This window comes from Diceros bicornis, chromosome 4 (genome assembly GCF_020826845.1).
Source record: "Diceros bicornis minor isolate mBicDic1 chromosome 4, mDicBic1.mat.cur, whole genome shotgun sequence".
Classification (NCBI taxonomy): Eukaryota; Metazoa; Chordata; class Mammalia; order Perissodactyla; family Rhinocerotidae; genus Diceros; species Diceros bicornis.
Genome location: NC_080743.1, coordinates 11,415,570 through 11,427,763, shown reverse-complemented (window position 1 = coordinate 11,427,763; position 12,194 = coordinate 11,415,570).

Here is a 12,194-nt window from a genome sequence, read left to right as displayed (position 1 = left end):
AACAAAAATGAGAAACAAATCTCAAAGAGATGTTGGTTTACACCTGTTACAAAGGTTTTCAAAATTTCAAGAGTCATTTGATGACAAAATAAGTGTTGGTGAGGATGTGGAGAAAAGGGAAACGTGTGCACCACTGGTGGTAATGTAGATTGGTGCAGCCACTATGGAGGTTCCTCAAAAAGTTAAAATGGAGCTACTATATGATCCAGAAATCCTACTTCTGGGTATAGATCCAAAAGAATTCAAATCAGGATCTTAAAGAGTTATCTGCACTCCCATGTTCACTATGGCATTATTCAATAACCAATATATGGAAACAACCCAAATGTCCATCAACAGATGAATGGATAAAGAAAATGTGCTATATACATATAACGGAATGTCATTTTGCCTTAAAAAATAAAGAAATTCTACCATTGGCAACAACATGGGTGTACCTGAAGGACATTACGCTAAGTGAGATGTCAGTCACAAAAGAACATATACTGCATGATTCCATTTATATGAGTATTGTAAAATGGTCTAACTTACAGAAGAAGAAAATAGAATAGTAGTTTCCAGGGGATGGAGGAAGAGGAAATGTGGAGTCATTTGTCAATGGGTATAAAGTTCCTGTTATACAGGGTGAGTAAGTTTTAGAGATCTGCAGACAACACAGTGCCTGTAGTTAATAATACGGTATTGTGCACTTAAAATTTTATGAAGACTTTAGCTCACATTAAGTGTTCTTACCACACACACACACAAAAGGACACAAGGAAACGTTTGGAGATGATGGCTACATTTATTACTTTGTGGTGATGGTATCCTAGGTATATATACATGTCCAAACTCTTCAAATTATACGTGTTGAATATGTGCAGTTTTCATATATCAATTATACCTCATTAAAGCTGTAAAAAAATAGATGGGAAACCACCCAGAAAATTATAAGTGGGACAAAAAAGAAAGAAGATAGTAGATATAACTCAAATACATGATTAATTATAAAAAATGCGGATAGATTAACTGCTCTAGTTAAAATGACAAAGACATAAAATGAAAAAATTATTAAAGTGATTAAAAGAAAAATGATGGCAAAGGTTGTATCAAGCCAATTCCAACAAAAATAAATTGATTTTGTGTTTTTAACATTAGAGAAAAATAGAAATCGGGCCACAAGTATTACTACAGATGCTTAGTACGTTTTTCTAAAGTAAAAATTACATTAACTTCAATGATATAATAATTTTACTTTTGTATGCAAGTAATGAGATATCCTGCTTGAAAGAGAGTAAATGAAAATACATTTTAAAATTAGTATCATAAAAGGAAGAAAAATATTGCATTTATTTGAATATAGTATAATTCTACAAAGAAAAAAACAAAAGGAATAGTCAGAAAAAATATTAAAATTTATGTGATAAATCACAAGTTTGCCAGCTACAAGATCAGTAAAGTAATATCTGTTTTTCTGTACACCATTAAAAAGAGTTGGAAAATAAAATTTTATAAAAGATATTACAATACCATAAAAATATGAATTCAATAAGAAAAATTCTAACATGATATGTGCAAGACCTTTAGAGAAAATAGCGAAGCTTTTGGAAAACACTAAAGAAAAATTTAAATCCATGGTAATGTGTCCCATGTTCATAAATTGGACGACTGATGTTCTAAAGATACCAATACTCTCCAAATGGATACACAGGTGCAATGAAATCTTAATCAAAAGCTAATGTTATGTGCAAAATTGACAAACTAATTACAATATATATTTAAGATGTCAAGGGCCAAAATAGACACAACATCTATAAAACAAGGTAGATTTACATGCCTATTAGAAATCAAAATTCATTTTAAAACTAATTATCTCAGTGTAGTATTGCTTCCAGGCTGATTAAGCACTCTAAACATGAAAGGCAAAACTAGAAAGCATTAACAATATAATACAGGATAATATCTCCTTAAGTGAGAGGGCTCAAGCATATCCCATAAAGAATATGTTAGTAATAATGGTATATGAAAAATAAGAACTTCTATTTATTAATAGATGGCATAAAAGTGAAAAAAATACACTGTGTGAGAGAAGTTATTTGCACCACAAATAAATGACAAAGGAGCAGTACATATATGGCATTTGCAAAGCTTCTGTGACTCAAAAAAGCTAATGGAATAATGAGAAAAATCCACTAATAGATATTTCACAAAAGAGACAATATAAATGGGCCCTAAATATATCCTCTATCAATTAATAATCAAGGAATTTGAAATTAAAAAGAAAAAATTTTTAAAGATTGTATTTCACAATTCTCAGATTGACAAACATTAAAAATTCCAACCATTCCATGTGTTAATGTGAACGTGCAGCAAGGAGACCTCCCATACATCACCAGTGACAGTACAAACTGGAGCAACTGCTTTGAAAGATGGTATGATATTATCTAATAAAGGCGAACATGTGCAAACTTTGCTGCCCCAGCAATTTTACTCTTAGGTTTTTGCACTAGAAAAACACTTGCATTTATGCCCCAGGAAAAAAATACCTGTCTGTTCATAATAGTGAAAAACTTTTAACAATCCAAATGCCCATTAATTGTAGATTGGATAAACGAATTGTAGTATATTCATAGAGCGTAATACAACACAGCAATGAAAACAAGTGATCTACAGCCACATGTGGCAATATTATGAATCTCATACTCATAATATTAAGCAAAAGGAACAAGACAGAACAACTGATATGGTATTATTTTATTTGGATAAATGTCAAAAACGGTATACATTAAACAATATACTAAATGACCTACAAAAATGGCAATTTTATATGATTCAACCTAATACAAAATACAATAAATCTCTAAAGAAACCAAAGGAATGATTATTATAATTGTTAGGATAGTGGTATGTCTAGGGTGGAGAAAGGGGGATGTAGGGCCAACTGAGTGTGCAACCTGTACAGTTTCATAGGAACCTGCATTCAGAAGAGCCCCACATTTGGTTTAACGATCTGCTGTTGCTGTCTTGAAATTCACAGCAAGTTTGAACAAGGGACCCCAAATTTTCGTTGTGCACTGGGCCCCACAAATTATGTAGCCATTCCCGGGGAGACACAATTATGGAAAAGTATGGCAGAGGTTTCTGACGTATTGACAATATTTTGTTTTCTTCCCTAAATAATGGATTCTCAAGTATTTATCATTTACATATATATACATCTTATAATTCTCATGGGTGTATTATTAATTTTAAAGTAAAAAGAGACAAGGATGGTTTGCATTCTATTGTACACTGTTTCACTATTTATTTACAGGGAAGCTCCACAAACATCACATACAAGGTTTGTTTGGCTATTTCACTAAAAGTGAGATACTGTCATTATCAACCAATTTCTACCAGGAATAAGAAATCATTTTCTTTTCCTCTTTGAAGTTTAATTTATCTTTTAGCCATTCATTAAATATTTGTTACATAATTACTATACAGAAAGCATTAATTAACTTGACAAATATTTATTTGCTCATTGTTTTTCTCTCTCACTCCCAGCTGAAATATAAGCTTCATGAGATCAGAGATTTAATCTGTTTGGTTTACTTCTGCACTCCCAGAGCATAGATTAATCATTGCCATATACCACAAACACAATCAATATTTGCTGAAAATGTAAAACATAAATGAAGAAAGAATGGGAGCTAAGAAAGTAGAAGAGCCTATATATAGGCAACTATTCAGGGGGTTCTGACACAAAGAGAAGCAGAGAAAGGAGACAGTACCTGGACGGGAATGTGGGTATGAGGGAGTGTGACTAGAAATGGGCATAAAAGAGCATTTTGCTTGCCAATGTATGATTCTGTAGAGAGGGAGAATTTGAGAAGGAAGAGAAGACTAGATAATTGCAGAAACAAAGTCTTTGTGTAGACAAGAAGAGATGGCATTGATTATGGTGGTGGGGGTGGGGAAGTCTTGGCCTTAGATATGTGCAGAAAAATGTCTCCATTGAAATAGGAAGCAAGTTAGATACAGATACCCATTAACTCAAGTCAACTTCATTTTGTGGATAAATGAATGTATGGGTGCCACGTCCAAAATAATACTACCCCATGCTCATCCTCCTGCAGAGCCCTGTTTTCCTATCCAACTTAGGTACCATGAAACTAAATAAAATGCTCACCATTGCCCCTAGCTCTACTAACACCTTATCCTTCCATTTTTACCTACTCTGTGGAACTCTTACTCTGGCTCAGTCCAACTATTTGACTTTTCTGCTACATCCAGGCTGCTGAAGATTGTTAAAGAAAATTCATTACTGAGGATGATTTCCAGCTGTAGTTGAATTTGGGCCCCTTCCTAATGCTAATATCAGCTTCTTTGCTTTTATTTTTTATTTTATTTTATTTTTTTGAGGAAGATTGACCCTGAGCTAACATCTGTTGCCAATCTTCCTCTCTATTTTACTTTTTTCTCCCCAAAGCCCCAGTACATAGTTGTGTATCCTAGTTGTAGATCTTTTCAGTTCTTCTATGTGGGATGCCGCCTCAGCATGGCTTGATGAGCAGTGAGTAGGTCCGTGCCCCAGATCCCAAACAGCAAACCCTGGGCTGCCAAAGTGGAACGCGCAAACTCAACCACTACGCCGCCAGGCTGGCCCCAGTTTCTTTGCTTTTAACTTGTTATCAATTCATGACATTCATCTCTCTCCTCAAAGACCTCATCTACAATCTATTCTCTTGATGTCCCTAGAAAACTTTGCCCCTTATTTCTCTAGATAATCAAAGATTTCAATGAAGAAGTTACATGGCTTCCTTTCATAATACCCACCCCTATATTTCCATTTGTATTTATGCTTTTTCCTCCTTTAGCATCAGAGGTACCAATTCCTCCAACTATGCTTTGGATTCCAATGATGATGTTTCCAAGCCCAGCTGTTCCTGTTAAATATTCAGGGATTTTAAGAGGTTGTTAAACTGTCGGTAGCTTGAAAACATTCATAGTGGGAATATTTACATTACCAAAACCAGCAAAGGATACAGATTGGGGTCTTTATTTATTTTTTTTTAAGAGCCACTTGACAAGCACACCAGTGGCTATTTCTCTTTAGTATGTAAACATCTAAAATATATATCATGTTTAAGAAATAATTCTTTCTTAAACTCCATATCTCTTTTCAGCTACAAATCTCTTTTCTTCCCTTCATAGCCAAATTTCTTGCAACTAGTCTCCACTGACTTTTTCCAATTTTCATTCATTCTTTAATCATTGAAAAGTAATACGGCTGATTATTAACTATATCATTCCGTGATATTGCACTTGGTAAGGTAACAAATGATCTCTACAGTCCAAATCATATGCAAAGATAAAACAGATGGGACTTATTAATAAGATGTAGAGAGTTAAGGTACTCTCCATTAGATGCATTGACTGTAAAGTTACTCTTTTCCGTTTGTAATTAAGAAGTAATTTGTGGAATAAACTTTGTGATTATTTAAATATATGATCCTCATATATCTTTCACTGTCTAGATTTGGAATTTCCTAATGATTCTTGCCTGAGTATATTATAATTTTGAGGTTTGAAAAATGGTAATGTTCTGACTCTAACATTTGTTCCACATTTACTGGTTGAAATTCCACTGCAGGGAAGAGTTTTCTCTTACCTCCCCATGGTCTACATTGTTTCTAGACCTTTTAAGGGACAGAGCTTGTCATTTGGAATTCAAGATTTTCTACTGATAATTCCTGTTTCTATACGCACCAACAAATTTTTTTTTGACTTTCAACTTTCCATCTTGTATCTGTTTTCTTCCATAATAAGCACCCTGGCTTCCAACATCAAGCCATATATTTCCTTTTATAATCTTACAACATACATAATATAGTTTCAGAATTGCTATACTAATAACGTTATAAAAAACCACCCGTCAGTGAAATTGAAGATTTTTAGCATTTTTTTCCTTTAAACTGCATGTAAGAAGTCAAAGTCTCTCTTCAAAAGTTATGTGAATTAGTATTATATTTTTTCTTTCCATGTGGTTATATTCTTCATTTGAAATATAATTGTATTCATATGTTTCTGTCCATATTCCACTTTCCAGTCCATCTTTTAAAGTTTACTTCTATATTTTGAATATGTAGGACATTAACATGATTCCAAAGTCAAATCTATACAAAAAATATCTTCAGAGAGGTGTAGTTTCTTTTCTACCCCTTCCATCCCCTTCTCCTACCCCCACTCCATGTAGACAAACATGTTTGATTAGCTTCAAGGTTATCCTGTGTTTCTTTTTGCAAAATTAAACAGACATATGGACAGATACATTTTCTTGTTTATATATATGTACTTTGCTTCCCCACACGCACACACTTAATATCAGGAAATCATTTCTTTTCAGCTGATAAAGATTTTTAATATCTTTTGGTTTTAAGAAAGGCTTGTATTTTTGTCACCTTGGTTACCTTTATGTTTGTATAAGTTTAATGCCCTTAACCTTTCTTTCTTAACATTTCACTATCTGACTTTTTTTTCGCTTTTAAATGTATCCTTTAATTCTCACTTGTTTCTTACAGGTCAATCAATGAATTTGTTATACTTTGCCCTTTGTCTCCCCTTTTTCTTATTTTCCTTCTTTTTGTTTTATCATTCTATTTACATATTACTCTTCTAATCCTGTTTCAAACATTATTTTAATCTACAATTAATCTGTAGTTCAGTATATTAAATGCTCGCCCACAATCATTTTGACAAAGTCTTCCTCAGAGATCTCTTAGTTGGTTGAAGTTCATTCTCCAACATATTTTTCAGGAAAGATTCTTCGATATAGTATGTCTTGGGTTTTTGCATGTTTAAACTGTTTTTCTATAGACTTGAAATATACTAGATACATAAAATGCTTTGTCTTACACTTTCTTTCTTTAAGTTTCTTGAAAATGCTGGTTTCAGTTTAATTTTTTGAATTGTTTTTAAGAATTATTATTCTAGTGTTATTTATGTACTATTATAAAAACATTTATCTTGTCTTCATAGAGTCTCTGAAGAATTTTTTCTCAGTCTTTAAAGTCTAAATTTATTATAGGATAGTTCTTGTAGTTGATTGTTCTGGGTCAATTATCTTAGATACATGATAAACCCTTTCAATATGTAGATTTGATTTTTCTCTTATTTATGAGAAACCTTTTAAAATTGTAGCTTGAATATTATTTCTGTTTTTTTTGTTTGTTTTCTCTTTCCTCTTTAGTGGCTCCAATCATATGTCTGTTTGATCTTCTTTACCTGACTTCTTATTCAATGATTTTCTCTCTAATTCTTTTAACTTATTTCTTTATTTTACTTTTTTCTCTGGGATATTGACTATCCTTTCTTCAATGACTTTTAGTAAATTTTTATTCAAATATGTTCTTGTTTGGACATCTTGTATTTTATTCTTTAGTACTGAGATGGTTTTTTCTTTTTTTTTTTAATTGCCTACTTTAGTGTGAAAAAAATCACATTTCATTTATCTCTATTTTTATTCATTTCTGTTCTTACTTTTAGAACATCTAATTCAAGTTTTTTGCCTCATGTTTATAATTTTTTAAATTATATTCAATTTTGTTTGGAGTGCTGTTATAGTTTTCTTCCTTTCATAGCAGGTTTTGTTGAATGAACTTTTTATCAGCTGAAAAAGATACCTTCTTCTCTGTTTTTTTCTACCCCCAAAATGATGCCTCTCTGAGATTGCTGCTTAATTTTTCACATTTTTTATTACTTTTCTTGTAGTCAGTGTTATGTATTACCACGTCCCAGACCTGTGTTCGGTATTTAAGCACTTAACGATAAACTGTGTTTTTCTGGAGGTGATTTTGTCTATCTTTAGCCACGCCTTCAGTTCTATTACTCTCTTTCCACAGCACAGTCTTTCATATGCCCTCTCTCTCCATTCCATGCAGTATGTTCGTGTAGTGACTGCACAAGCTCTATTGATAGATAGATATGTTGGGGGTTTGTGTGTATTTCTGTACTTATAAGTCTTTTGAGCTTCATGCATTCTTTCTCCTTGGAATATGGAAAGTATGGATTATGTGTGATTTTATTTGCACACCTCATTGATATGTATAGATTGGAGGAAATTGTGAAAAAAAAAAGATTTACATTTAGACAACTACCATTATCCTAAGGCCAAGTGGAAGCCCCTATATGAACATTTTCAATCAATTGTGTGGAAAAATTGTTATTAAAAGAAAGAAAAACTGGCTCTACTATACCAAGATTTGCTCCATGAGATATGTAAATTCCTCATGTGTTTAATATTTATCAGTAACCATGTGTCAGTCGCTGCATTAGACCCAAATTATAAATTATTAATCCAGTTTGGTTGGAATATAGGCAATAAGTATAGAAGTAGGAAAATGAAAATGAAATGGAAGTTTGAGGTAAGTAAATACACGGCCTTGAATTTTCAAGTCAAGCCCTATCTGCTTAAATGTAATAGGCAAGGCAGAGCCTTTCATGACATCCTAAGTTTTGGGGACCAAATAATTTAGGATAGATAGATAATTTTATATAAATGATGAGGGTGGGATACTTTAAAACTAGTTTGGCCTCTCCTGATATTCTTTAATTTTTTATAAGCATTTCCTGATTTTTATACACATAGTTTGCTCCAAATTCCGGGATGAATTAAAGTAACATGAACTGCGTGTACTTTACGATAATTAATGAAGTCAGACTGTTATAAAGACATATAGACAAAAAAATAAAAGAAATTTCTTAAAAAATAAAATGGATTTGTTATAAGGAAAGGAAAGAACAAGTAGTGATTACTTAGCTCTCAAACTTACCACAGAATTATCTAGAATTAGACTAGACCAGCTAAATATGGAGCATATTTTACTAGTGACCAAATGAGAGCTGTAGAAACAGCTAAGGCACAGAAAATTTAGCTTATTTTTGGACTGTTAGTATAATTCAAATTCATTCCCCCATGCTTCCGCTCCTTAGAAGCGAGAGTATAAGAGTTTCTTACAATTTTTTTTGACAATCTATTCAAGGGATTTGTTTTCTCCGACTCCCTCCTCCTCCATCAAAAACCTAAAAGACAAAATAAATAAAGAAAACCACCAAAGCCTTTTCCCCTCAAATGAAAATCAAAGCAAAAAATAAAAACATTTGATTCTAGCCAGTATCATTCTTGGGGTTGAACATTTCTGGTGCTTTTGGTCAAGTAAATCATAAACAAATTCAGCAACACACAGTGCACTTAAATTTATACATTCATAAATTCTATCTCAGTAACTACATGTCAGTTTTTAAAAAGAAAATCTACATAATGCTAAAAGAATATCTTATTCACATGCTGATGGATCTTACTGGCTTCGTTGTCATGGATACACACCTTTTGTTTGTTTGAGAGATCAATAAAATGTGTGCATTTGAATCCTTGTTTGCCATATCTGCAGTGATGTTAAAGATATTTTTCAGTAGAAAGTAAAATTAAGCAACTATGCAATTTATGAAGAAAGAATAAACACATTTACCTGCACTCATTTTAATAAATCAGTCCTTACTGACACTTAAAATACAAGAAACTAAGTACTATATTATTCAAGGAGGAATGTAGTTTACAAGGCTCTGACTTTGCCTTTGCAAGATTATATTATATAGAGTATAGAAAATCATCAAACGTTGAGAAAAAAATAAAATAGGACACCATACCTATTTAAAAATAATATTCATTCCTCTCAAGAGAGAGTGTTTTTATTGTAAAAATTCAACTGTATTGGTATTTTACCCTCAAGATATTCAATGTCCTATCCTCACACTCATTCTCTTTCTGTTTCTCATGTCATAATAACATCATCTTTATGTGTTAGTAGGTGTCATGAAAAAATATATATTACAATCTGCAAGTGTTAAAAGAGCAAAGCTTAAAGCTAGAGCTATATTTTTCCCATCTAAAAGTCACTGACACCAAAGAAGGAGATGAACAAAGAGCTATGAATGTATGCACTGGATGGGAGCTTCTGGAAGTTATATGTTCTTTTGTTCAAAAGCACAAACCACAAAAAATTCTTAATGTCACCCCTATTGAGAGGTCAGTGCTGGTTTGACAGTCACTCAGCCTTGATTTAAACACGTATATGTACAGAGAAAAAGTTCAAGCTAGAGTAAGTCGGCATTGATGTGCAGTATTTCCAAAATAGAAGAAAGAATCTTTTGAGAATATTATCATATTCTGCCATAATCTGTTGCTCAGTTTGCACAAACTACCAGGTTTAATAACTTAAGCTAAGTGAACTAAATTATGGACCCTGTAGAGGGGTGGGATAATATGCATTTATTGATTGCATTCAATTAACACTTCTACTATCTAACATATGGCAAGGCATCATTCAGCATGTCTTGCTGCAAATAATAATGAAATGGTGTGAAATGCCTTTAATCCATGGTTTAGTTATCATTCTGTTTCCAGACATCAACCCTGAATTTCTTTATATTAAAAGCAGAACTATTAAGAGGAGCTATGTAAAAAAATAAATAAGCATGATAAAGAAATATTTGTTAAGGTTTTACTTACAAATTAATGGACATGGAAATTTAGATTTTCTAATAAAAAATAAATAAAATTAACTGTGGAACTATCAAACTGGTTTGAAGAGTTTATTGCTGTTTTGATAATGAGGATGAAGTTTCATGTTCTTTGATGAGTCTTGCTGATTATAAGAAAACTTAGCAACATCCTCATTAATGAAAACTATTTAGGGACAAGTTTTCACCCTCCATGAATGTGATCTTATTCAGTGAATAGCTTGTCCATTTGGAGAATTAAGAAACCCATTTAGAAAGACAGTATTTACTGCAGTCCCATGGATATGTTTAAATCACTAAATATTGGGTCTCTGAATATATTTTAGGTAAAAGCTTTTACTTTATATTTTTCAGAAGCCATATGATTATGTGGCATATGGGGTGATGTGGGAACATGGCAGGTTATTCCCTCAAGCCTTCTCATTCTATATGAAACAGTAATGCTTCAGGGCTCTATGATATTTATAGCTTATGAAAGGTGTTTTCTAACATTACCTGATACAATGAAATTCTTCATTTAGAGAGAAGAGGAAAAGAAAAATGGTGTTTCTGAAAATTCCATCTTCAGTTCAGCTAGTAATTAAAGTTGGAACCCACACTACTGTCCATTTTTTCTGTTTCTCATTAGAAAACGTCACAAATTTCCATGCATATTTTATAACCTAGCTTAATCGAAACTAAAACTTTAAGTGAAAAATAGATTTAGTTAAAACCTATGCTCATGTACTTCTCATTAATAGATTTTTTAAAACCTACAAAAATCTCAGCAACACAAGTGTATAAAAACTTAACATATAACTTTCTGAGAGTATAGTACTTAGACCTGGATGATATGTGGCTGTGGGAAGGTGGAAGAAAACCTACCAAAGAATAAATCAAGTCTTAAGTAGATACATTCAAGGATTCTATCATATTTAAAACAAATATCAAATTGTTTTTATTAAAGGACACCTCAAATTTTAACTAATGAAATTTAGCCCAAAGAAATCAAAGCTAGGGGCCAGCCTGGTGGTGTAGTGATTAAGTTTGCACATTCTGCTTTGGTGGGCTGGGGTTTGCCAGTTAGGATCCTAGGCGCGGACCTGCTCACTACTTATCAAGCCACGCTGGGGTGGCACCCCGCATAGAAGAGCTACAACTCTACAACTATGATACACAACTATGTGCTGGGGCATTGAGGAGAAAAAAGAAAGAGGAAGGTTGGCAACAGATGTTAGCACAGGGCCAATCTTCCTCACAAAAGAAAAAAAAATGAGAGATCAAACCTAGAAGCTATCATAATCTTACCTACTTGCACCATTTATTTCAAGGACAACTGATTCACTGAATGCACTTAAATGCAAATAAGTAAAATTCTTTTGAAAGCAGATTTTAGAGGTCTCCTGTAGAATCTCTATATTGGATAACCCTTTGGAATATGAGAGTAGTAAAAGAATGAAAAAGAAGATAGATATCTTCAAGATATTCATTAAGATAACTTTTAACTGTCGAAGAAACAATAGGTCAAACAATAGGTCAAAATCAGTTCTTACAAGGCTGGCCTGTAGACTGTGGTGTAGTGGTTAAGTATGGCATGTTCCGCTTTGGTGGCCCAAGTTTGCTGGTTCGGATCCCACGCACAGACTGACACCACTCATCAGCTATGCTGTGGCAGG